The sequence below is a fragment of the Capsicum annuum genome, chromosome 7, assembly GCF_002878395.1.
Source record: "Capsicum annuum cultivar UCD-10X-F1 chromosome 7, UCD10Xv1.1, whole genome shotgun sequence".
Taxonomy (NCBI): Eukaryota; Viridiplantae; Streptophyta; class Magnoliopsida; order Solanales; family Solanaceae; genus Capsicum; species Capsicum annuum.
Genome location: NC_061117.1, coordinates 120,131,404 through 120,158,826, shown reverse-complemented (window position 1 = coordinate 120,158,826; position 27,423 = coordinate 120,131,404). Strand labels below are relative to the sequence as shown.

The window sequence follows — 27,423 nt, the reverse complement described above, 5'->3', positions numbered from 1 at the left end:
TTAGGCCTAAACTATATATTCAATCCTCAAAAGCAATTAAGAACTCATACACATCCTCACCCTGTGAACCAGAAGACCTAGGTAGAACCAATCTTAAGAATATTCCCAATATCTTCTACTCCTCAACACTCATAGCAAGCAGGGCAACTACTAGTTGAGCAACCATCGGTGCAAGAGGGACCTCAACTCTAAAAGTCGTAGCTATAGGTTGTTTCCTCACCTCAGTACCACTCAAATTTATTGGATGAGCATAATCATATGGTGAACTACTAACCAATCCTAAAAGTTGAACCAAAGCTTCCTTAAACAAACTCCAATGGATCCTAGGTTGGTCATTGGCCTACTACTAGCTGAGGAAGAAGAATCTCTATCTCAAGAGCAAGAATAGGATCTGGTGAAGGCCCCCTATCTTGGCCCCTAGCTAAGGACACATCCCTAGGCTTTCTTGAACCTATAGTTTATCCATAAATAGAAATAGGATCCTAAGGCTTAATCTGGATACCCTCGTCTCATGTAGCGATAACACATGTCCTAGACATCTGCAAAAGAGTGAAACTAAAGAAATGCTTTAGAAACCAACTTATACTCTTATCACAAAATATGTGAAAGAAGTGAAGAAGTCCAAAGTATGTCCTATAGCATCCTAAAAATAAGAAATAGACATCATCATTCTGATCTGCGGGACTCTACTAGACACTTGCTCATGTGCCAACAATACCGGTTAAATATAGGCTCTAATACTAATTTGTCAAAACCCAATTTACATGTAATGATGGCACCTAATTTATCCTGCCATTAGGTAAGACAAACAATAGCCTAAAGCTTTAAGCAATGGGCTGACTTGGTAGAAAATAGTTTAAAAGCCAAAAATCACAACTAAAGACTTGAAATAGTAATCAAACAGTCTTAATAGTCTAATCAACAGATAAAAGGTCAATAATTATCCTAAAATATAGTAATGTCGATACAAGAGCAACTACAAATAAACTATTAGTACTGAATAGTCAAATATAATCTGTCATAAAAATGAAAGAGTAGACATAGATAAGTATAAGGAAAAAAGGGTAACTCTAACTCCATGAGCTCATCTAATCTTTGAAATCAACCCTGAATGAGCTTCAAATCACCAGCGGCAAGTAGTACTCGAATCTACACCAAAAAGGTATAGAAGTAAGTTCGAGCACCAAAACCATGGGTATTCACAAGGCATCATTGACCTATTGAGCTAAATCATGATATAAATATGATAAAATACAAGATAAAACAAGCTAAGTCAAGGTAAAAGGGGAAACCCTAGAAATACATTCCAACACCGTTGCACATGAATAAATAAATTAAATCCATAGTAACGTAAAGATGACACAACTATAACTATAAAAATGGCCCTCATAAGCCAATAAGTACGAAAAAGTAAATAACCCAATACGGGACACCATAAGACCAAAGGGTGCAATAAAGGAAAGTAAATATCCAAAGAATTCATAACTTTATGAATTATCTACTTTAACCATCAAACCATTCATATTGTATAATATCATTCCTAACTTACAATGCCAAAGTTGAATTGGAAACTTATATCATTATAATCATAACATCCACAATAGTATTATTATCATAATGTTATTTATCGGACTTGAACCGGAACTTACATTATAAATAACAACATTAATTGTTGAACTTGAATCTAAAATCATATTTATAAATCATATCAATAACCATACCAATACGCCATGTCAATAAATTACCTAAATAAACTTTATTAAATAACCATATGAATAAACCATCCCTATACTCATATCTAACCAATGGACCAAGAATCATATCCATGGGTCGTACTAATAAAAACGTTCATAAATCATACCAATACCATATCTATTAATTCATGCCAATAACCATATCTATAATTCATATCAATAATTATATCTATGATCCATAACCATAATCATATCTATAAGCCAAACAATAATCATATCTATGAGCCATATCCATAATCAAATCTATAGGCCATATAATAATCACATCTATAAGCCATACCACAAAACCAGATTAATTAACCATATCAATAGACCATTGAGTTCTACCCATAATTAGCACCAACTCCTAAATACTAAACTAGCATACTCATTAAGTATTTAGTCTACTCAAAATCCAAAAATAAGTAGTATTAAGGGTTAAACATTCATAAATAAGTCTACAAAGCTAAAGCAAGTATTGGCTTAATGACACGAGCTGAAACTGTGCCTTGTCATATGGGCATCTCAAGCCCAAAAAAGACCGAAGATTTCCCCATTAACCTAACCTAACCATCACATCAATCCTTAAGTATCGGATGAACTCTGATCATATAAAAAAATAGCAGAAATAAGACTAGCAATCATTACTTAAGAAATGTCTAATCCAACCATTAACGTCAATATGCTAACAACATACCCAAGTCCACAGTCATCCACAAGCCTCCACCAATCCGATGTCTATAATATATCAGGACATGCCTCCAACAATAGAAAAAATAAAGTCTAATACAAGTCTATGACGTAAGATAAAAAGACTATGAAATATATATCTTCCAAAGTATGAAAGCTCACCACCTCAGAGTCAACACATGATCTGATCGAGCACCTAGTCACTGTACAGGAAGAGAAGAAGAAACTTCAGCCCCTGTATCATATGGGGACACAGCGTTAGGAGATGGTTAGCGGTTGGAACACTAGCATGTAACTCAAGGGTATGGATAAAATAGTGCCATTATTCAATACCAACTCAAACCATCATAAGCCACCACATTCATACACATAGACATATAGAAATATGTAAATACATTAAGTTTCAAGAGATAACAAGGCCATAGCATATATTTCAAAGCACCCAATCATAAACCATGAAGTAGAGGACTCTAATCTTCCACCCACGCAGGTTATATCAAGCAAGAGAACTCTAACCCCAAGCCGTCTTATTATACAAATGGACTCTAACCACAAGCCTTTTGCCAGATAAGTGGATTCTAACCACAAGCTATTTTGTTAGACAAGTGGACTCTAACCACTAGTCATCTTATCAAACAAGTGGACTCTAACCATAAGGCATCTTATTATGCAAGTGGACTCTAACCACAAACCATCGTGTCTATTACTAGTCGACATTGGGACTCTTACCCTTTGTCCATGCATTCACATTCACTTAATTTAACATTTAAGGTCTTTAACCCACTTAGCCATTTCAAGCCATCAAGGCCACAATTAAACATCATATAAGACCACAAGGTCTTTATGAATTATTTATCAATCAATCACCTTAATAGGACAATTCCTTAGATTCAACTACCATTCAAGTCAAATTATGGTCATCAAGAACTTTATCAAACCATTCATTAGCATCCTTACAATAAGCTTTAGTTCAACCACAATTTAATTTCATGCTTAGGGACTCAAACCCCTTTTTAACCAAACCAACCACCAAGGTTACCAATTAACTTATTAAAGGGACAATAAGGCCTTTACAATGTCATTTACCAATTATTCTTTCTCATTAAGCCATTACCTTAGTTCAAATCACCATCAACATATGACTAGTTATTTTTAGTAAATATTTTCACAAATACCATGAGAGCATACCTTTACCATGACCAAAACCCAAGTGAAAACCATCAATATTAGTATTAATCATGACCTAATTGTTAAACCACAATCAATAAGCACCCATATGTGCCAATCATTACCAAAAACATGTATAAACACAAGTTTAAAGAAGAGTAAACATTACCCATTACTGTACACCAAAACCCTTAATATTTGGCTCAAAAACCACCATTAAGGATTCATAAACAATGTTTAAATAACATGAAATTTGAGAAATAATAATAATAGAAGAGTTACATGCCTTATACAAGATGATTCATAGAAAGATTCTTCATTCTCTTAGCCTTTACATGGACACTCTTGAAACCCTAGCCTCCAATTATGAAGAATGAAGGGCCAAATAAGGTTATAAGTTATGGGTTATAAGGGTTGAGGGGTGGAGAAAGGCTAAAATGTCCTTAGCTCAAAAGCTAAAATTTGCACCCAGAAGGGTACGACTCACCCTATTGACCTATACCCTAGGGCATGAGTGGTACCCTAAATTGTACCCTAGACCCCTCCTTAGACCCCCTTACTGATCAACATACGACTAAAAATGCATGACTCATACCCTAGGGTATGAGTGGTACCATACAAGTCATACCCAAGATAGTATCCACTAGATCAAGCTTAACACATCATACGACTTGACATCTTACTAATACCCTATCTTATGACTTAGGATAGGGTAAATCGTACCTTGGACAGAATGTAACCCCTACTACACTGCCTAACATATGAGTGAGAGGATACCAAATCATATCCTAAGGTATGAGTAGCACTCATGAGTCATACATTGCCTAGAAACTTCTACTAAGGGAATTTTCTAGGGGTTCAAAGTCAAGGTGTTTCACTTAAGGTGGGATGGAAGGTCCCATTTCTAATCCCTAAAATCTATTCTTGGATAAACTCTACGCCGGACTAGGCTAAGGTGTCTAAATTTATTATAAATATTTAATAGATCACAATTAGCCCAAGGATATAGATTCACCTTAAAACATAAGTAACTAAGTCAATTCTTTCTAAAATGTAAGAAACTAGGCCAATTCCACCTAAATTATGGTTCTAAGATAACCTAAATAGTTTAAATAAGACTAATCATACCAATCATGCTTATAATACCTAATTCATACCCCGTATATAGCATAATATCATAATCATTCTAAGAATTAGCTCAATCTGAAGAAGATAAACCTAGCCTACCTGGACGTTGAAGAAAAACCTAAAGAATATGTTAAACCACCAATATACTTTTTTGAGAAACTTCTGCAAGACACCATGCTATCAAAATCACAATCTACTCATCAATAAGAGAAAAATGATACCCATATTGCATTATTATACATCGTGTCTAAAATTACGTAAAAACCCCATGTGGGGACCCTTTGTGGAATTATACTTTTGAAATCATCACAATGTCCCACTATACTCAAGGAATATTTACCCTCATGAATGGGTGAATTCTGAGCTCTATTGGTGCTACAATCAAGCCACCATGCTTTTAGGGATTATAGGAAAAGATGGAGAATTAACCCAAGAAATTGATGGAAACATACTACAAATTTGAAGAATAAACGCATAAATTGACCTCACCAAAGCTCCAAAATCACCCAAAAATAATTCTCGCATTTTTCCACTTTTTAGGTTCAATATTCTAGAAAACTAATGAAAAATAGGGAAAATCAAGGTAAGTGGGGTATGTATACCCTTCCCAGGTATGTGGATACCGCTTAAGCAGATGTCGCTTAAGCGGACACCGGGTCGCTTAAGTAGGTATCGCTTAAGAAACCTAGTGACACTAAAGTCATATTTGTGTGCCTGCACAAGTATCACTGAAGTGGTCCCTTGATGCTTTAGCACCAACCAGTTAAGCGGTAGGGATTTCGCTTAAGTAAACCTCCCCTGGGCTTACCTGGTCACTTAAGAGATGGGCTAACCACTTTAGTGGCCCCTTTACATAATTGTCCTAAAAGGGCACTTAAGTAGTGCACCAGCACCATCTAAGACTTAGAATTGTTTCCAAGTCTCTGCCAACCCCTCGAGATTCATCCAGAATCTTGTATATGCAAACAGACTATGCTACCCTATCAAATTGGACATTCTAAACTCAATGGCATAGTCAAAACTTTTATTTGAGGTTGTTTTGATGAAAAGTAGGTACCACACTCATGTGCCATTTTTCTTAACTCTCGACCAATAGCTTGAAATGAGTTAGGAAGCCTCGAGACCAAAAATAAGGGTCCATCTGACCTAAAATTGATGTTCTATGGTGGTTGGAACTGTCAAAAATGGTGTATGAGGTTGTTTCTGGAGTTTTTGCCCAGTAGCCAAATTGAACTAATCAAGACTTCAAAATAGAGGATTGGCTCTAAAAACTAAAACAACTACTCGATAATTGAACTATTAGTTCTAGAAAGTTATAAATTATTTAGGAAAGTTGTAGGAAAGCTCTAAACATTCCAACAGTTCATAAGTGACTTGGGCAACTATGGAAAGCTCTAAACTGTGAAAATAAGCAAAAACACAAAAAATAACCTGGAGGGTCATACCATTCATCAAGAAACTAGGGATTTATGAATAAATTAGGGAATTAAACCAAGAATTAGAAGGAAACTTACAAGGATTTTGATGAGAAAATAGTTATTTTCATCTCACAGACACCCTACAATCACCTAAAGATTAGTCGCCTAACTTCACAGACTCCCTAGGGATTTTTGGCTCTTGATAATTGTAAGAAATGGGGAGATATTGGGATGGATCTGAATTTGATATCCTCCTAGGTTCCTCTTAAGGGATCACCACTAAAGAGGCATATAACCACTAAAGTAGTACCCGACCTGGGTCACCCTTCGCTAAAGTGAGAAAGGTGTCACTTAAAGGTAAGGGTCCACTAAAGTGACTAGGCTTAGACCAACCACGAATGCAAAAGTAGCCTCTGATAAAGCAACCAAAGGTCCACTTTAACAGATGCATTAGCTGAATTATGCATAAACTAAACTTAGATGTTTCTAAGTTTCCATCGACCCCTCAAGATTCACTTAAAATATCGTGAATGCAAAAAACCTATACTATCTATCAATTCAACATTCTAGACTCAATGGAACCATCAAAATTTCCATTCGAGGTTGTTTTAATGAAATATGGGTCCCATGCCTAAGGGCTACTTTTACCAAATTCTGACCAATAGCCTAAAATGAGTTCAAAAGCCTTGGGAATCAAACCAAAGTTCCTTCCTAACCTAAAATAAATTTTATGGAGCTAATGGAACTGTCATAATTGGCATACAAGGTCATTAACCTAAAGTTTTCTCCTAATAGCCAATCCTTACTAGTGAAAACTTTAAAATAGAGAATTGTCTCTAAAAATAAAACAAACTATCCATAGGAAATCTCTAGATGGTGATAAAGTGTGGAAATGCAGAAAATAAATTAGAGAGTCATTATACTTGGTCTCTTTTGTATTACTCCTAAAAGCTGGTCGGTTGAAATTTATGAACCCAGCACAAAATTAATTTTATGCGCAATCCCCCTCAAGGTTAGTAATCCCTTTGGAATATACTATAAAAATATACCTACATAGTCCTACAAAATAAAATAAATAATACTAGACAAAGTTCTAATAACTTGGTTAGCATTTAGTATAAAGCTTGGTGTTGACAAGGCTCACTAGAAAGCAGACCTCATCCATACCCTTTACATACTTCCTTGGCTTATCTAATACGCATGTTCTTCTTGTTCTTAGACAAGCCACCTCCCTCATTTTTGATAATGGTGGAACTTTCAGCTTTCTCCTTTGCCACATCCACACTTATCCTCTCCTGAAGCTCTTTTATAGCCCTATAGTCCTCACTCACTTCGTATAGACTAGGACGTGCAAGCGCATACTTCTTACCTTCAATCATAAAAATATAATTGTTGAACCTACTTTGGTGCATAACATCTCTATCAAATTGCCATGGTCTTCTCAATAATACATGACAAGCTAACATAGGCACAACTAGAGTATCTAACACCCTTAGAATTCTCATAGAAGATGTCTTCTTCTAATTATCTCTACTCTTATCCCATGTGGAAGTGAAAGAATTCTTGTCCTCGGAGGATATTTCTTCATTTTTACCTATGAGGCATCATAAAAGTTTTCTTCAAGAATATCATAGAATTCAATCTTCAATGGCTTTAAAATATCACACCTCAAATTTTCCATGAATTGAATCACTGTGCATTCCAATCTTCGCTCAAGTTTAGACTTCATTCTCAAGTTTTCAAACTCATCATAATATTTTTCCACACTTTTGGAACCTTGACTAAACATATACACCTTCTTGAGCACTTCTTGATGTAGTTTAGAGTCAAATATATCATCTTCATAAGTGTAATCAGTTCTAGTAGAATAGGTAACTCATATTAGTAATGTCTCTTTATTTCCCTCCATTTTTTTATTAAAAATCTTAGGGGTTGAGTATCACCCCCAGGTTTATCATTAATCACAAATGAAATTGTACATAGAGGAGGGCATAAACCTGACATTAACTTTTGTGACAACAAGTGAAGTTGTAAAACAATAACAATGAATAAAATTATACAAAGAATTTTATTTATTTTTACTAGGACATGATAACTTGATCTTCAGTTGTAAGACCCCATAAAATCCTAAGCATAATTCAGTCATTTAGGCTGGTCAAATGGTCCCAAACTTTGAATATTTTAGCTAAGTACTCAGACTTAGTGTCAATTTAACCTACAAAGGTTGTCAATCTAATTTTGCAATCTTTACATCCATAAAATATGGATGTTTAGGTTGATTCATGATTAGAAAAGTCCGTAGGTGTTTTCGGACAAGTTTTGGAATTTTCGAACTTCATTTGAAGCTCCTGTGGAATCACAAAATAGTGAATCAACATGATCTTAGCCCGCTACATTGACTATCATGTTGATTACTATTTTTCCCAGCTACCAGCGTCCAATTCCAGTGAATCAAAGTGAACATGGCGCGATGCCTTGGTTATCGTGTTGATTCCATCGATGTACTGCATCGACCTATGCATCGATAACCCCATTTTTAGTCATTAAAAGACCGTAACCTTGGGTGTATTAGGGTATTTTTTTCCCCAACCTTCAGGCCCTTAAAACACGAAATTCATCCATAATTCACAAAAGTATACTCACTTTCTCTCAAAATCTCTCAAGAACAAGCCTTAGGATTTTCAATTCAAGATTCAAATCTCAAGAATTCTTCCATCAATCTTCTCAAAATCAAGCATCAAGTTATGTGAAGTGTTCATCCAAGGGTTCCTTCCACCCTTGGAGTCCAAGAATCTCTTTTGAACTTCAACTAATTGATTTTATAATTTCCATGGTTGGAATTAGAGTGTATCCATGATTTTTATTTGGATTAAGTTCCTAATTCATGATTTTATATATATATATATATATATATATATATATCATGTAAAATTGATCGTTATGTGTGTAGATTCATGTGAATCCATGATAAACCCTTAACTTGTGAAATTAGAGATGAATTATGATGCTCACATGTTGTTCACTACTATATGCATATACTATGCTCACCAAGTGCTTGATAAATTATCCATGTGAATAAAATCATATCAAGTTAGCTTATGTGCAAGTTTTGTCATGCAAGTGTTTGTCAAAATGCCCCAATGAATGAATGATGATCAAGTTAGCTTATGTGCAAGTTTTGTCATGCAAGTGTTTGTCAAAATGCCCCAATGAATGAATGATGATCAAGTTCATAGTTTATATGTTTCGTATTATGCCATGTCTCTTAATTTATCCCATCGAATCCTGGGGGTACTTGTACCCGACAATTTAGCTGATTACCTAAAGCCATGGTCAGTCATAGAACAGTATCACTCATGACACAATCAGTAGTACTCTTAGTTAGTTACAGAACTCAGGAAAACTCAGTAGAATTCACATTAGTCTAGTCTAATTTAGTATCTAGTTCAAACCTCAGTAAACTCAGTCAGCTAATAGAATTCAGAAGTATTGTATTAGTCAATGGAACTCAGTAAAACTTAGTTTAGTTCAGCTAAACAATAATCTCAATAACAGATCAATCTAGCCTAGTACAATTTAAAACTCAATTTAGTGTCTATTCAGTTGGGAGTAGGATTCAACACCGAGTGAACCCAAGGATGGGGACTCACCTACCAGCAGAGGGTGAAATCCTTAGGAGCAATCCTTGCATTCCAAAACTATGTAGCCAGCATAGGTTGAGATATTTCCTTATAAGACATGGGTTGATAATCTCATTTGAGTTTTCCTACCATTGAGGGTTGATGGAAGAGATCCTGTCAGAGAGGGCTAACTCACAGCTTGTCCTTACCGTGGCATGGTATTGATACCCTTCCAATTGGGTTATAGGTTATACCCTAAATCAGTTATAGAAGGGTCATGTTGGTTAGATAATTACCTCCCACACTCTTAGTTCCAGTCTCAGTCTCAGAATAAAACTGAGTTCAGTTCTATAGATCTAGGGCTATCAGATGTAGACACTCAGCTCAGTATAAAACTCAGTATGGTTTCACAGTATTTAGAAATATTAGATACAATCATTCAGATAATCAATATTACAGTATTCATAAACTTAAATATTGGTTATAAGAATTCTGATTCAATTCTCAGTATTAGCATGATCTCAATTACAGACTATGTATTCATGCACGTACTCTTACTCAGTCATACTCATGTTATTCAGTTATTATTGTGAATTCATATGAACCCATGTATATCAGCCTACTTCACTAAGCATACCAGGATATTCTAAGTACTGATGCTTGCTTTTCTTTGCACTATGATATCTTATATCATAGGTTCAGACGCACGGGCTCCAGAGCACTCTTAGCCATTCATATTCTCTGCTTTCAGATTAGTGGTGAGTCCTCATAGTTCGAGGACATGCTTATTATTTATAGTAATTTAGTTTTATTTTAGTATATGGAGTTATTTTGGGGATTGTCCCATCAACTCCACAGTTTAGACAGTTAGAGGCTTTTTCAGACTAGAGTATATTTTAGATTGTTGTTCATTTTTTTAGTACTTATATTCAGTTTTGGTATTTTGATACAGCATTCAGATTTATTTATAGATTTAAACCTTATGGAACATGTTTATTTCTATTTTTGTATAATTACAGTACTAATTACTCAATTATTACAACAGGTACCAGTCATGGGTTAGCTTATGGTCCTTTAGGATTATGAGCACCGTGTAGCATCCGAGGTACAGACTCGGGGCATTACAAACTTGGTATTAGAGCCTAAGGTTCAATAGTGTCCTAGGAAGTCTGAAAGCTGAATCTAGTAGAGACTTGTGCATGGGTGTGTTGTGCACCACACTTATGGGCAAGAGGCTATGAGATGTTTTAGGAAAAGTTTCCCCTCTTTCAGTATTCATGTCGTGCGAGTGAGCATAAGCTCTAGTTACACTCTCTTTCTAATCCTAGATTTCCTTTCATTTACATAATATGCCTCCAAAGAGGACTCAGAGAAGTGGAATGGGAGACCAGTCAGCCCCTCAGTCTGTCCATCCCAATCCTTTGGGAGAGCTTGTCTCCTATGTGGAGTTTAGAGCAGTCTTCACCATCCTATCTCATTCTGTAGTAGCCTAGAATAAAAGTCCAACTGCGATTCCAGCTAACTCAGTGGCCAATATCTCTACAACTAGGATTTGGGACTTCACCCGAATGAATCCTCCCTTATTCTCAAGTTATAAGACTGAAGAAGATCCACAGGAGTTCCTCGATCAGGTTTAGAAAGTCACAGATATCATGGGAGTGACTTCTAGTAAGAGTGTTGAATTAGCCTCCTATCAGCTACATGATGTAGCCCATATATGGTTTAAGCAGTAAAAGGTAGACAGGGGTACAGATGCAGAACCCATAGAATGGGAAGAGTTTGCTACAGCATTCTTAGATAGATTTTTCCCCTTAGAGCTGAAAGAATCCAAGGCGTTAGAGTTCATCAATCTCAGACAAGGCAGTATGAGTATGAAAGAATATTCCCTCAAGTTTACTTAGTTAGACAGGTATGCTCCCCATGTAGTAGTAGATAATAGATCTAGAATGAGCAAGTTTGTGTTTGGGGTATCGGGTAGAGTGGTTAAGGAGTACAGGACTGTAATGTTGATTAAGGAGATGGACATATCTAGGCTTATATTCCATGCTCAACAGATTAAGAAATAAAAACTTAAGAAGAAGGAGAGCGAAAATAATAAAGCCAGAACAAGTAGCTTTAGTTTTACCCAGCCAAGGTCAGATAATAATAACCGTTCTCAGTTTAGTCAAAAGTTTTCAGCCTCAGTTCCATCTTTAGCTAGTACACCAATACCAAGGTTTAGGAATAATAGTCATAATGGGGCACCATGCTCCAAATCCTAGAGTAGTGTAAGCGGTGTTCGTACTAATCCACTTTTTGAATAATATAGTCAGAATCATAAGGGTATGTGTAAAGCCAGCAATATGTGTGTTTAGGATATGGCGAGTCAGGTTACAGATTCTGAGATTGTCCTAAGGCTGGTCTACGGAGTCAGCACAGTCGTCATTCATCTTAGTTCGGTCACCCAAATCAAGAGGGTGCCACTCCTAGTGCCTCCAATAGGCAATGCCCAAATAGGATCTATGCACTTCAGTCCAGAAAAGATCAGAAAAGTTCTCCTAATGCGGTCACTGGTATGTTATAGACCTCCCATTTACATGTTTATGTCTCATCAGATCCAGGAGTTTCTCTATCTTTTGTAACTTTTTGTATAGCAGTTAACTTTAAGGTCGGATCATATATTAACAAAAACCTTTCTCAACCTCTACCCCAGTGAGTCAGTCTATCATAGATCAGTGGTTATACAAAAACTATCCATTTATGATATCTCAGGAAGTTAGGCTTCAAAATTTCAGTAGTAATAAAAGTATGTGAAGAAAATTAATGGGTGAGAATGATGCCAAACCCATCTTTACCTCAGTTCAAAGTGTTGTACTTCAGTCATCACAATACTTATGCATGCTTTACATTTTTGCTCCATGAATATATTTTATATTCACATACTTTCTACAGAGTTATGTGCATTTCCAGTTCCTAGTATGAGGAGCTCTAATTCACTCAGTAGTACGAAGTATATTTCGTGAAATCATGAACTCCAAACTCAGGTTATGCAAGTCATCACTTCTGTACTCATGCCTTACAATATGTTTAGTCCTAGTTACCATATCAATCATAGTTTTAGTTATAGTCTTAGTTATAGTGTCAGTCTCAGTCGAGTAATTAGATAGTAACTCAGTTCAATTTCAGGTTTGCTTGACCATAGTGTACAGTTATCAGTTATTCAGTTATCAGTATTTTAGTACCTCAGTTTACAAAATATTTTAGAATCATATTATACATTTGGTCTTGTATTCTCAAATAATATAGATTTTCTTTTTCATAAATTCATGGTCAGTTATCTTATGCTACCCAGTCAGTCCTTACCTCATGTACATGGCACTCTACAGTTTTAGTCCAGTTATTCAGACTAAGTATAGTTCAGTCTCACATGCCCAGTATTCAGTTATCAGTTATCCAGTTAATCAGATAAGTTTGTATGCTTATGCATTCTTCCGCAGCTCCCATGAGAATATTTTTCAGTAATCCTAGGTGAAGTGTCATACTAAGGTGGAGAGTATAGTTGAGAATAAGTTTTTAGTATGAGTTAGTATGTAAAGCCAGTAATTCAATATTAGCAGTTAGACAGATAAGTTCGTGTGGTGTGGTTTCCACCTTTCCATCTAGTCGCACTGTTCGAATGTCTCATAAATATAACTATTCTAAGATGGACCAACCAGGTAGTCATGTGTTTAGCTCAGTTCATATATCATGTCTCAGTTTTAGATTCCAGATATTCAGTCATGATTCAGTTCATAGGTGCCTTGTGCATCGCCCCAATTTTCCTCAGTATCTCAGCCAAGTCAGCATTCTTTGAGAGACATAATGTCCCAAGGGGGAGATGCACTATAACCCCTGAGCTTTTATATCCTAAACCTCCCAGTTCTCTTTACGTTACAAATCTAGTTTGGGTTAGTGGGTACTCATAATTTGACCCTTAAGTTCTAATCTCAGCTATAAGCAGTGCATTCAAAGGGCTCAATTCAGTGCACGATATTCAGTTCATGTACCACATTCCAGTCTCAGTCATGTTCTTATGTTCTTGATCATGCATACTTCAAAAATGATCTTGAGTTCATCAGTATTTTTCAGTTTAAGTAATAGTTTTCCTTGAACTCATTCAGTTTCATGATCAGATTTTAATTACAAACTTGGTATTAATTACCATTGCATGTTCAGTTATACGTTAATGAGTCAGTTCAGTCATGTATCCATGCATCAGATATGTATGTTTAGTATATAGATTCAATTTATTAGTAATCCCAGTCATGCATTCATGAATCTTATTCAACAATATCCATGCATCAGCTATGCATGTTCAGTATGATAATTCAGAATACTAGTAATATCAATCATATATTCATGTTCCAGATGTTCATGTCCAGTAAGTAAATTAGTATCTCAGTATTCTCAGTCTCAGTAGTCTCAGTCGAGGATGAATATTCCCAAGGGGGAGATAATGTAAGACCTCGTAAAATCCTAATCTTAATTCAGTCCTTTAGGCTTGTCAAGGGGTCCCAGACTTAGAATATTTTAGCTAAGTACTTAGACTTAGTGTCATTTTAACCTATGAAGTTTGGCTATCTTATTTTGCAACCTTTATATCCATTAAATATTGATGTTTAGGTTGATTCATGATTAGGAATGTCCGTAGGTGTTTTCGGACAAGTTTTAGATTTTTCAGACTTTGGTTGAAGCTCTTATGGAATCCCAAAATAGTGAATCAACGTGATCTTTGCGTGACACATTGACAATATCATTGATTACTATTTTTCCCAGCTACCAACGTCCGATTCCATTAAATTGATGCAAACATGGCGCGACGCATTGGCTATTGTATCGATGTCATCAACGCACTGCATCGACCTGCGCGTTGGTAACCCAATTTTTAGACATTAAAAGACCGCATCCTTTGGTGTATTTGGGTCTTTTTCCCCTAACCTTCAGCCCCCTAAAACATGAAATTCATCCCTAATTCATAAAAGTATACTCACTTTCTCTGAAAATATCTCAAGAACAAGCCATAGGGTTTTCAATTCAAGATTCAAATCTCAAGAATTCTTCCATCAATCTTCTCAAAATCAAGCATCAAGGTAAGTGAAGTGTTTATCCAAGGGTTTCTTCCAGCCTTGGAGTCCAAGAATCTCTTTTGAACTTCAAGTAATTGATTTTATGATTTTCATGGTTGGAATTAGCGCATATCCATAATTTCTATTTGGATTAAGTTCCTAATTCATGATTATATATCTATATATCTCATCTGAAATTGATCGTTATGTGTGTAGATTCATATGAATCCATGATACACCCTTGACTTGTGAAATTAGAGATGAATTATGATGCTCACTTGTTGTTCAATACTATGTGCATATACTATGCTCACCAAGTGCTTGATAAATTGTCCATGTGAACTATTAAGAGAATGAAATCATGTCAAGTTAGCTTATGTGCAAGTTATATCATGCAAGTGTTTATCAAAATGCCCCAATGAATGAATGATGATCAAGTTCATAGTTTTCATGTTTCGTGTTATGCCATGTCTCTTAATTTATGCCATCGAGTCCTGGGGGTACTTGTACCTGACAATTTAACTGATTACCTAAAGCCATGGTCAGTCATAGAACAGTATCACTCATGACACGATCAGTAGTACTCTTAGTCAGTTACAAAACTTAGGAAAACTCAGTAGAATTTATATTTGTCCAGTCTAATTCAGTATCTAGTTCAGACCTCGATAAACTAGGTTAGCTAACAGAATTCAGTAGTAATTCATCAGTCAATAAAACTCGGTGAACTCAATTTAATTTAGTCAAATAATAATATCAGTAACACCTTAGTCCAGCCTAGTACAGTTTAAAACTCAGTCCAGTGTCTATTTCAGTTGGGAGTAGGATTCAACACCGAGTTAACCCAAGGATGGGGACTCATCTGCCAGCAGAGTGAGAAATCCTTAGGAGTAATCCTTCCATTTTTGAACTACGTATCCAGTGTAGGTTGAGATATTTCTCTATGAGACTTGGGTTGATATATCTCATTTGAGTTTTCCTACTTTTGAGGATTGATGGAAGAGCTTTCTATCAGAGAGAGCTAACTCACAGCTTGTCCTTACTTGTGGCACGGTATTGACACCCTTCCAACTAGTTTATAGGTTGGACCCCAAATTAGTTAGAGAAGGGGAATGTTGGTTAGACGATTACCTCCCACAGTCTCAGTTCCAGTCTCAGTCTCATAATAGAACTCATTTTAGTTCTACAAATCCAGGACTATCAGATGTAGTCACTTAGCTTAGTATGGAACTCAGTATGGTTCCACGGTATTTAGAACTATCAAATACAGTCATTTAGATAATCAGTAATATAGTATTCGTAGACTCAGATATTGGTTATAAGAATTCTGATTTAGTACTTAGTATTAGCACGATCTCAGTTACAGTCTATGTATTCATGCATGTACTCTTACTCAGTCATACTCATGTTATTCATTTATTATGGTAAATGCATATGAATCCATGTATATTATCCTACTTCAATGAGCATACCAGGATATTCCAAGTACTGATGCTTGCTTTTCTTTGCACTATGATATCTTATATCATAGGTTCAGACCCACGGGCTCAAGAGCACTCTTAGCCATTCATATTCTCTGTTTTTAGATTAGTGGTGAGTCCTCATAGTTCGAGGACATGCTTATTATTTACAGTACTTCAATTTTGTTTTAGTATATGGAGTTAGTTGGAGGTTTGTCCCATCAACTCCACAGTTCAAATAGTTAAAGGCTTTTTCAGACTAGAGTATATTTCAGATAGTTGTTTAGTTTTTCAATACTTATATTTAGTTTTGGTATTTTGATATAGCATTCAGATTTATTTATACATTTGAACCTTATGGCATATGTTTTCACCTATTTTTGCATAATTATTGTATTTATTACTCAGTATTACAGTAGGTACCAGTCATGGGTTAGCTTGTGGTACTTCGGAATTATAAGCACCGTGTAGTATCCAGGGTACATACTCGGAGCGTTACACCAGTCCCTCCATGCTCTAAGGTGTTTCATGAAGCTTACTCAATTTCCCCATCCTAAAACTTGGCATGCCTATCTTATCTGGATTGAAATAACTTGTTGCTTCTGAAAGAAGTAACAATAATGGAAGTAGTATCGAGGATGTTCTTATTGGTGACTAACTTTGGTTAAAGCATCTGCTACAAAGTTGGCTTCCCTGTAAATATGTCTGCAAATACACAGTTGGAACTTTGATATGAGCTAAAATAAATACTCAACTAGAGTTTGTAGATACCATGGGGTTGGTATTTACTCCCTTATCCATCTGACCATGTGCTCAAAGTCCACTTCCAGTATAACCTACTGTATATCATTCCTCAGGCACCAAGAAATACCCCATATAGCAGCCTCTATTTTTGCTTGGTTGTTGGTCCCCTACCCCAAGGGTGTAGCATAAGCATAAATGAGATCACTATTATGATCTCTAATAATCCCCCTGCTCTAGTCTTTCCAGGGTTAGTGAGGGCACTACCATCGGAGTTCAACTTAACCATATTGACTGGAGGTTTAGACCAATACACTATGGAAACTTTTGTCTACTGTCTTCATTTTTCAACATATGTTATCATATTGGACCATCTATTAGGCCAAGTGATGTATGGAAAAGCAGTGCATAATAACTGATAAATGTCTCTGTAGATCAGGAATTTAACTCTGGCAAGTTGAGATTGCTTTCCATGATACTTGACAGCACATCTATTCTTCCACAGGTTCCAGCAAATAATGATTAGAAAATCCTGATTCACTAGTTTATGAGCATTATTGGTGAACTTAGACTTCCACCACTTCAGTATTAAAGTTTTTATTAGAACTTTGTCATGAAAAAACCCATAGATGATGAAAAATATTACCAAATATGATTGGCAAATGGTCCATCAACAAAGTTATGAGGGATGTTTCCCCAGCCAGTATTAGAATAGCATCAACAGTTAGGAGGGACTATACCAAATTGGCTGATTCTCTCATTTGTAGGTAATTTCTTTCTTAGAACTCTCCAAAGAAGAAAAGAGCATTTGAAATAAATTACCCTATGAAAAGTGTAAGTATTAATCATTGTATTTTCTCTGTGTTCTCTTTTCAATCCCCAGGCAGAGGAACAGCTGAAATCTCCATTTTTATTCAGTGTCCAAATTGGGGAATCAGGAACCCCCTCTTAGAAATAAAATAAAACTCTGAGGATAGATAATATGTAATAGTTGAGGGGGAAGAGTTGTAGTTAGTTTGTGCATATTCCATACACCATCAGTTAGAAAGCCTGCAACCTTAGTATTATTTGAATCCATTAGATCTGTAGTTATTTCAGGGTCCTCAACCAGACCAGTTGTCCCACCAAAAGTAGCATGTACCAAATTTGATTCTCTATAGTATATGTTTTTTATCTTTCTTCTTGTTTTTCATCATGGTTTTCCATAGAAAATACTGACCATTAAACCTTTCCTGGCCACAGCATTAACCCTCTGACTATATTTGGCTATCAAGAAATTGCCCCAAAGAGTGTTTTTGGTTCTAAAGATCCACCATTATTTCAACTGCATAGCTTTACATGTATCAGTAATATGCCTGATACCAATTCCTCCTTCAGTAGTTGGGAAGCAAAGGTTTCGCTAGGATGCCCAGTAATATCTTCTTTGTTGTCTTTCTATCCCCAAAAGAAGTTAGCAGACAAACATAAGAGTTATTTTACAATAGTCTTAGGAGGAATACATACTGAGAGAATGTGAATGGGGATTGATTGCAGAACATGCTTTACCAAAATAGCTCTGCCACCATAACTAAGCAATCTAGAATGCCAACTTACTATTCTAGAAGCAACCTTGCCAAACAATCTAGTGTAGTGACTGATTATTTGCCTACCAATATATATAATACATCCAAGGTATGTAATGGGGCTTTGTTTCTGTTGAAATCCAGTTGCATCTTTAACTCTTAAAACTATAGAGGGAAAAGCTTGATTTGGTAGTAAGAAGTGACTCTTGTCCTTGTTGATCAATTAACCAAATACTCCCTCATAAGATATAGTGTCTGCATAATCAGTCTCAGAATTTGTCTCCTTTTAGTAGTGAATATGATAATGTAATCAGCAAAACTGAGATGATTTATTTGAGGCCCTTTCTATTCTATGTGAAAACCATAGTATTAAGGGTGGTGGTGTAGATTGTTTAAGGCTCTGGACAAGACTTCAGCCCCAAGTGTGAATAAAGCAGGAAGAGGGGGTCACCTTGTTTCAATCCCCTTGTAGAGCAAAAAAAGCCATGTCTGGTACCATTTACAATCACTGAGTACCAGTTATTTGACAGAGTCCTCCAGATCATGTCAATAATTACTTCACCAAATCCTAATCTCCTCAAATAAGGCAAGTATAAGAACAAGACACCCTGTCATAGGCCTTGGCCATATCAAGTTTTATAACCACGTTTCTACCCACAACTGGTTTCTTAATACTACTGATGATTTCCTGGGCAAAAATGATGTTTTCTGCAATATTCCTACCTCTCACAAAGCTTGACTGGTTGCTAGACATAAGAGAGGGAAGGATGGGGACAATTTTAAGGTAAAGAAGTTTAGAAATGACTTTGTTGGTGAAGTTACTCAGTCTGATAAGTATATATTTAGAGAGTTTGTTAGGGTGAGTTAATTTAGGGAGGAGAACCAAACAGGTGTGAGAGGAGTATTTAGGCATAACATGTCCACAAAAGAAAGTAATCATTACTTGAAGGAGGTCCTCACATATGATATGCCAGCATGATTGAAAGAACTTCCCATTCATGCCATTAGGGCTAGCTGCTAAGTGAGCACTCATTGAAAAGACTACATTCTTCAATTCTGCCAGAGTGGGAATTGCTTGGAGGGTATCATTTTGAACATCTAAGACCACTTTAGGAATATTAGCTAATATCTCTTCCTATACATGTTCAGCCTTCCCAGTAAATATGTCCTGGAAATATTTACATGCAGCTACAGCAATGTCAGCATCCCCTTGAATCCACTCCCCTTCCTCATTTATAATTTTGTGCATGAACATTCTTCTTCTTCTTTCTCTGATAAAGGCATGAAAATAGCAGGAATTTGTATCTCCACATTTAAACCAGAGTATTCTTAAGATAGCATCTTCCAACTTAAGATGACTAATATATTCAGCTTGCATTTTGTTGAATTCCTGTCTATTCACATCTGTGCTATTTAAGATCAAATTTTCCTCAACATCCTTGACCTTCTCTTTATAATGCATCACACTAGCATAGATGTCACCATATTCCTCTTTAGACCAGTGGCTAAGAGTAGAAGTTAATCTTTTCATCTTTTACTGAAATCTCCATAGAGGTGCACCTGCATAAGTCTTCTACCAGCATATCTCCACTATGTTAAAAAAATTAGGATTATCCACCCAGCAATCCAAAAATTTGAAATACTTAATGTATGAATCAACTGTTTCCTTCATCTCCATTAGTAATAGACAGTGATCAGAGCCTATAGAAGACAAATGAGTAATATTGGACATTGGTATTTTCTCCAACCATGCATCAGATACCATTGCTCTATCTTTTCCATATTCTAAAGTGGATGCCTCTAAGATTAAACCAGGTGAATTTGGGACCATGGAATCCAAGTCTGTTAAGCCACAAGCTTTAATCACCCTTAGAAATTCAAAACTCTTACTTATATCATAAGGAATGCCTTTCAATTTTTCATCAACTTCAGTAATCATATTGAACTCACCAATTGTGCACCAAGGTAGAGTTGTTGTAGACAATTGCACCAATTTTTCCCACAAAGGTCTTCTTAGAGTCTCTCTTCACTTAGCATAAACAAAGGTCATTAGATATGTTTGGGCAAGAGCACTATGATTAATTAAGCAGGAAATTTATTGATCATCATTAGCAATGATGTCACATAAGATATCCAGAGACCAAAAGATCCAAATTTTGCCATTAGTATGCTTCATCTTGAGTTTTCTTTTAGCTTACTCAAGATGGGTATTATTGGATAAAGGTTCCAGGATTATAACCAAAGAAATTTGATGGATGTTGATAAGTTGTTGAAGTCTCTCCAGAACACCTTGGGTAAGATACCCCTTGTATTCCAAGTAAGGTGTCTAAATTTTGGCTATTTTGTGAGTATGAGACCTGGTAAAAGGTCTGGCTGTATGTCCGGTCATGCTAGGCAAATTTAGTTTGATCCACATCTTAGATTTGAGTAAGGAACCCCTGGGAGAAAGCCCTTGCTGGGTAGCAATTTGATTCACTTCTATTGCATAGTCTTCTTAGTCTCCTGGATCAAATACCATAATGTAATTTTCATCACTATTCCTCATGTGTTCTAGTTTACTGTCATCCAGTTCATCTTCAGAGTGTATCACTCTATATTCATCTTCTATCTTCTGAGAAGAGTCATAAGTAACCCCCATTCTAAGGTTACAATAGGTTGGTCTCTAATTTTAGTGGTCTGCACCTGTTTAATAACCACTTCCTCTTGAGAACAAGACTTAGTGGGAGAGGAAACACCTTGTACCAATTCAGGAGCCACATGCTACATATCCACATCAGTTTTCTGTGTATTTTCTGATCCTCTCAACTGGTTCTCCTTGGTAGAATTAATTAGTAAATTCTTGTTGTTCCCCTCAGTTACCTCTAGACTATTAAGCTCGGTATTATAAGACTCATCTGGTTTCTGTGGCATATCCTAGATAGCCTCACCATTACTGACTGGACAATTATGTTCAAGTCCTGCTTGGTAATGTTGGAAAGCTATAGTAAATGGAGTTGCAGTATCATGTTGACCCCCTGTATGCTTGTTTGGAGACATTGTCTTGAATATCAATTTTTGATTATCCTTTCTACCACTTCTCTTTTGATTCTGCGACTCATTAATAGGGGCTTTGCCTCTATCTGCATTTTATTGTTGTAGTATATCAGGTGAGATCAGCTTCCCTTGATTCATTCGTGGGTGAATTTCCTCCTGAGAATTTTTAGTTGAATCCATCTTTGTCTTAGCATCCTCATCTCTTGCTTTAACAACACAAGATCTTGCAGTATGTCCTTGGTATTTGTAACAATAACAACAATCTGGAACATCTTCATACTGAATGGTTTGCCATCTGCCTTCACCATGCTCATCAGCATCATATCCCATCCAAATATGTTGTGGTCTTGGCTTGGTTAGTTCAATTTTTAATTTGACCTTAGACATACTGCCCTTAGTTTTTTTATAAGTTACCAAGTCCAGAAATAACACCTTCCCTATAGGTGATAATAAAGGAGTCACCACTTCCAAACAATAATAGTGCCAGGGGAGTTCTGGCAAGCTAACCCATACAGGAACCAAAGGAGTCTTCTCTTCTGGATTAGAAGTGGGGGTCCACAACAAGAAACGCATCATCTGTCCTTGAATGTACATTTTCACCAAACAGTGGAATGATCATATTCATTATCAAGACCAATGTATAAGTGTCACTACAAAATAATGCATATATTGCTATAAAATACTTCGTATCTAAATACGAAAATTTTTTTGGCTATACACTTTAGCCATAAAAAAAATTTTCGTAGCATTTGTAACTAGATGTAGCATGGCTAAAAGTCTGCTACGGACTTTAAATGATTCGTGGCTAAGGACTAATACCTATAGCTACAAGATATTTTGTGTTGTAGCTGTGACGACGAAAAGTTCTTGCCACGAAAAATATACTTATGGCAATTGCAATTGTTCTTTTGCCACCATTAGAAAATTTGTAGCTATCTTCATCTTATAGCCACAAGATATTGCATTTATAGCAAAAGTAATTTATAACTTAGTCCCGTGACAATATTTATATTTTTCTATAATTTAAAAAAAAATAACAGTTATTTGAAATATTTACCACAAAAATTTAAATTGATACTATACTTTTAAAACCCAAATTTAGCTGCGAAATTAAATTTTCTTAGCTATAAGTAACACAATAATTGGAGCTAAACAAATTTATTATATTGCATTTTGATAAAAAAAAATTGATTTGTTAATGATGATGAAGATTTCGCCAACAAAATCTATTGCTTTCAACACATACTTCAAAATTTTCAAATATTCATTCATATTGATATATTGAAAACTAGCAACATAATAAGATTTAGAAATAACTTATTCCATTCAAATTGACATTTAAAGTTTATCAAAAATAAATTTCAAATACACAATTATATAGATAGAACTTATAGCATCCACATTACATAACTTTTTTTACAACAAACACTATAAAGTTAAAAGGAAAAACAAGCTACAATGAGGTTACATAGTGATGATAATCATCAAAGAAGGCGTTTAAGTGAAAATCCAAAAGGTGCTCCAAGGCATTCTCATAACATGTTTCTAGTGTAAATAAGCTCTCACATATTGTTTTAAAATAATGAAAATATTGAAATTTTTGTCGAGGGAAAGAGGTAACCCAATAGTACTGCGCCTTTCCGACAATCTACAAAATACAAAATAAATACTATGAGCAAGATGAAGCTCAAGAGTTATTTCAACTACTTAACCATTTTAAATTCATTAGTATACATTTCAAGACACTATACTTAACCACTTTCAAGTAACTAATTCACATTTCAAGTAACTAAACTTAACCATTTTCAAGTCACTAGTACATATTTCAAGTCACTATACTTAATCATTTTCAAGCAACTATACTTGACTATTTTCAAGTCACTAGTACACATTTCAAGTCACTACACTTAACCATTTAAAAGTCACTAGTATACATTTCAAGACACTACATTTAATTATTTTCAACTCACAAGTTCACAATTTCTAGTAACTTAGTTCACATTTCAAGTGACTATACTAAACCACTTTCTAGTCACAAGTGTACATTTCATGTCACTACACTTAACCATTTTAAAGTCACTAGTATACATTTCACGTAACTACACTTAATCATTTTCAAATCATAAATTCACAATTTCAAATAACCACACTTAACCATTTTAAAGTCACTAGTATACATTTCAAGTCACTACATTTAACAATTTTCAACTCACTAGTACACATTTCAAGTGACTACACTTGACCATTTGCAAGTTACTAATTCACATTTCAAGTCACTTACTTAACTATTTTTAAATAATTATTTCACATTTCAAGTCACTATACTTAATAATTTTCAAGTAACTACTTCACATTTCAAATAACTATACTTAACCATTTTCAAGTCACTACACTTAATCATTCATTTCAAGTCGTTATACTTAACCACTTTCAAGTAACTAATTCACATTTCAATTAACTACATTTAACCGTTTTTAAGTCACTAGTACACATATCAAGTCACTATATTCATCCATTTTCAAGTAACTACACTAAACTATTTTCGATAGGCAATACCCTTTGCTCTCGAACCAATCTTTTCCCTTTTTTTTTCCTTTCGTATGACTACGATTACAGCCAAAACTCAACTGACATAAACTCTTAACAACAAATTCCCAAACATGCAACTATAAAGTTACTTTCTTTAAACATTCAATAAATACCAAAAAATCTAATTTTTCATTTTTTTTTACTTGAATTTTCAAGAAAATCTTTTTTCTCAACTCCAAACACATACGAAATTGAAAACCGACTTCAATAATAAGTATATTCAAACGCCTTCACTTAAATCATCCCCATAAATTCATCAAAACTGTAAACTGCCCTGATTCCCAAAAAAATAAAAGATCATTAATAAAACGTCAAGAAAATAAAAACCCATTTCAGAAAATCCAAAAGGGTACCCAAAACTATCAATCTTAAAAATTGATAAATAACTAATTTTATTAAAAGAAAAAATAATAAATTATACTTGTAACCAATCGTTCGTAAAAGTGAAAGTTCCAAAGAATAAGAGAGGGAAAGTGAAAGTTTAGATAGAGAAAGAGAGAGGTGGTGGCATTATATGGAGGGGATGGGGGTGATCGACGAGGGTAGAAAATTTAGGCGTCCGCGTTAAGGAGAGAAGGAGTTACCGATTAAAAATTTTAGGGTTTTTGAACTACTCCCTCCATTTAAAAAAGAATGACCTACTTTCGTTTTTAGTTCGTTTCAAAAAGAATGACCCTTTTCATTTTTTAGCAACTTTCTAATTTCAACTTTCCACATGGCATGTTTAAGACCACAAGATTGAAGGACATTTTGGTACATTTGACATATCCTTAATTTAACACCACAAGATTCAAAAGTCTTCTTTATTTTCTTAAACTTCGTGCAAAGTCAAACTAGGTCATTCTTTTTTAAACGGAGGGATTATTTACTTTCTTTTTCTCTATGTTATTAGTTTATAACTTTTCAATTTGAGTCCTACAAGATTTTGAAATGTTATTTTTTACCCTAATTTGGTTTTGAAATATTGTAATTTGACCTCAAATGTTTATTTGAATTGTGAATACTATGTGAGATATTTTATTGTTTATTTGGGTGGAACCCATATGAAGATACTGAGACTGACACACCACCTGTTCAAACTAATATGTATTCATAGATAATGACTATTTAGTTAGCTGCTGAAATCTGTGTGCATAAATAGAAAGACTTTTTAAAATATAATTTTATACCTCAAATTTTTTCTATAATTTAAAAAACTTCGCCTACAAATATTGGGAAAATTTTTATTTTTGGTGGGCTATTTGCTTTTAAGAGTATAATAATTGTAATTATCTATTATTTTGGTCCTTTAAATATATAATTTGAGTATTTTTAGCCTTTTAACTTTTAAGCTTGTTAAAATAGAATTACTTTTATCTATTAATATAACGAATTTAAAAATTAACCTCGACGATCAAAAGACACTACTAAAAATATAGTTAAAATCGATTGAAAAAACTAATTGATTTTCAAATCACCTAAAAACAATTACTTTATCGATTTCATCCAAATCATTATTTTAAAAAAAAATAAAGGCAAAATAGATCGATGGACCCTTGTACTATGTCCATTTTGTAATGTGGATACTCTTACTTATATGTTTGTTATATGGACCCTTGAACTCAATAAAAACAAATATTTTAAACCCTTTTTCGGTGTGTGTAACACACATGCTGCCACATCAGCTTCCACGTAACTTTTTAATTAAAGATATAATTTTTTAAATTTTTTTCTAAAAAAAGCCTCCCCCTCCCCCTCCCCCTCCCCCTCACCCTCACCTCCCCCGCCCTTTCTCTCTTTCATATCTTCTCTCTCTCTCTTTTCGATCCCTTTCACCAAGGGCTGACATGGTGATACAAAAAAGTATCAAAATTCCACCAACTATAATTTTTTCTCTATAATCCCTTTTTGAGTTTTAGTTTTGAATTATAAAGAAAAAATTACAGTTTGGTGGGATTCTTTGGTGAAATTAAGGTTGTTTATGTTGAGATCTGATCGGATATGTTGAAATTTTTATGTTTTTCAGTTTATTTTTATGAAATTTAGTGTTTTATGGGAGGTTTTTTGAGTTTATATAGTTGAAAAAAAATAAATTTTGGATGAAAATTGGAGCTGAGTTTTGATTAGATTTGATGAATTTTATTTTTTTTTCAGCAAATTTTGATGTTTTATGGGTGATTTTGGAGCTGATATAATAGAAAAAAATTAATTTGGATGAAAATTGGATTGTCTTCATCGTCAGCGGCGGCCAAAATGACCCAATATCATTAGCTGCTAATTCCCACAATATCATTATAATTTTGGAGCTTCATTAGCTGTTCGACATCATGTTCAATTCCTACAATATCATCTTCTCGAACGAAAGGGGATGTTGCACCAGGCCCTCTAGAGGATATTCCACCAGTGCCTCTGTAGCTACTAGCTGTTAATGCATCTTCACTCATCATTAATCCATTAACAACATATCTATCTTTACTTTCTTTTACTTTAATGACTTGTTTCTTTATTTTTTTGATATGAGATCCAATATGATACCTTATTTTAAAGTATTGAAAGAAGTGTAAGCTGTTCCAATGAGTAGTATCTATTTGACTAAGAAATTCATCAATAACATCTTCAGCATCAAAAGCCAAGATTCTTACCTCTTTAACCCAACCAGACACAGTTTCATCTCTTTGTTGTCTCTTGTCAACATCTCTTAAAAAAGCTACCATGGCTTGAAACTCTTTCTTGATCCACTCAATTTCATGGGGAAATGGGGGAGAGATGGGGAAAAGAGTTGATGCGGGGGTGGGGGAAGGGCTGAAGGTGGGGGATAGGGGAAGAAGGTGGGGGAATGGGGGATAGTACAAGGGGGGTTGGGGAATGGGCGAGGGCGAGGGCGAGGGCGGGGCGGGGTGGGGTACTTTTTTTTAATTTTTTTAATTATTTTAATGTAAAATTGATCAAAAATGATCCTCACTCTTACCCCAGGCGTGTGCTTACACGCGTTTCATCCTACTCAGCCATTTTAATGCCACATAAGTTCGGTCAATGGTCAAAGGGTTTAAAATATTACCTTTTAATGAGTTCAAAGGTTCAGATAACAAACATGTAAGTAGAAGTGTCCACATTACAAAACGTACATGGAACCATTTTGTCAAAAATAAAATTAACAGAGCTTTTGCGCCAACAATCAAATAAAAAAAATGATTGAACTCAATAAAATCTTCGATCGAATTT

General features: G+C 35.0%; 1 long non-coding RNA gene across 1 annotated transcript; it reads right to left on the bottom strand.

Moving 5' to 3' along the window:
• Positions 1–926: 926 nt before the first annotated feature.
• LOC107877136 lies at positions 927–27,040 on the bottom strand. The gene is made up of 3 exons (XR_001676183.2): positions 26,844–27,040; positions 2,586–2,658; positions 927–1,149 (listed from the first exon to the last, which is right to left on the bottom strand). It is a non-coding gene; the product is annotated as an uncharacterized LOC107877136 (long non-coding RNA).
• Between the last annotated feature and the right edge of the window lie 383 nt (positions 27,041–27,423).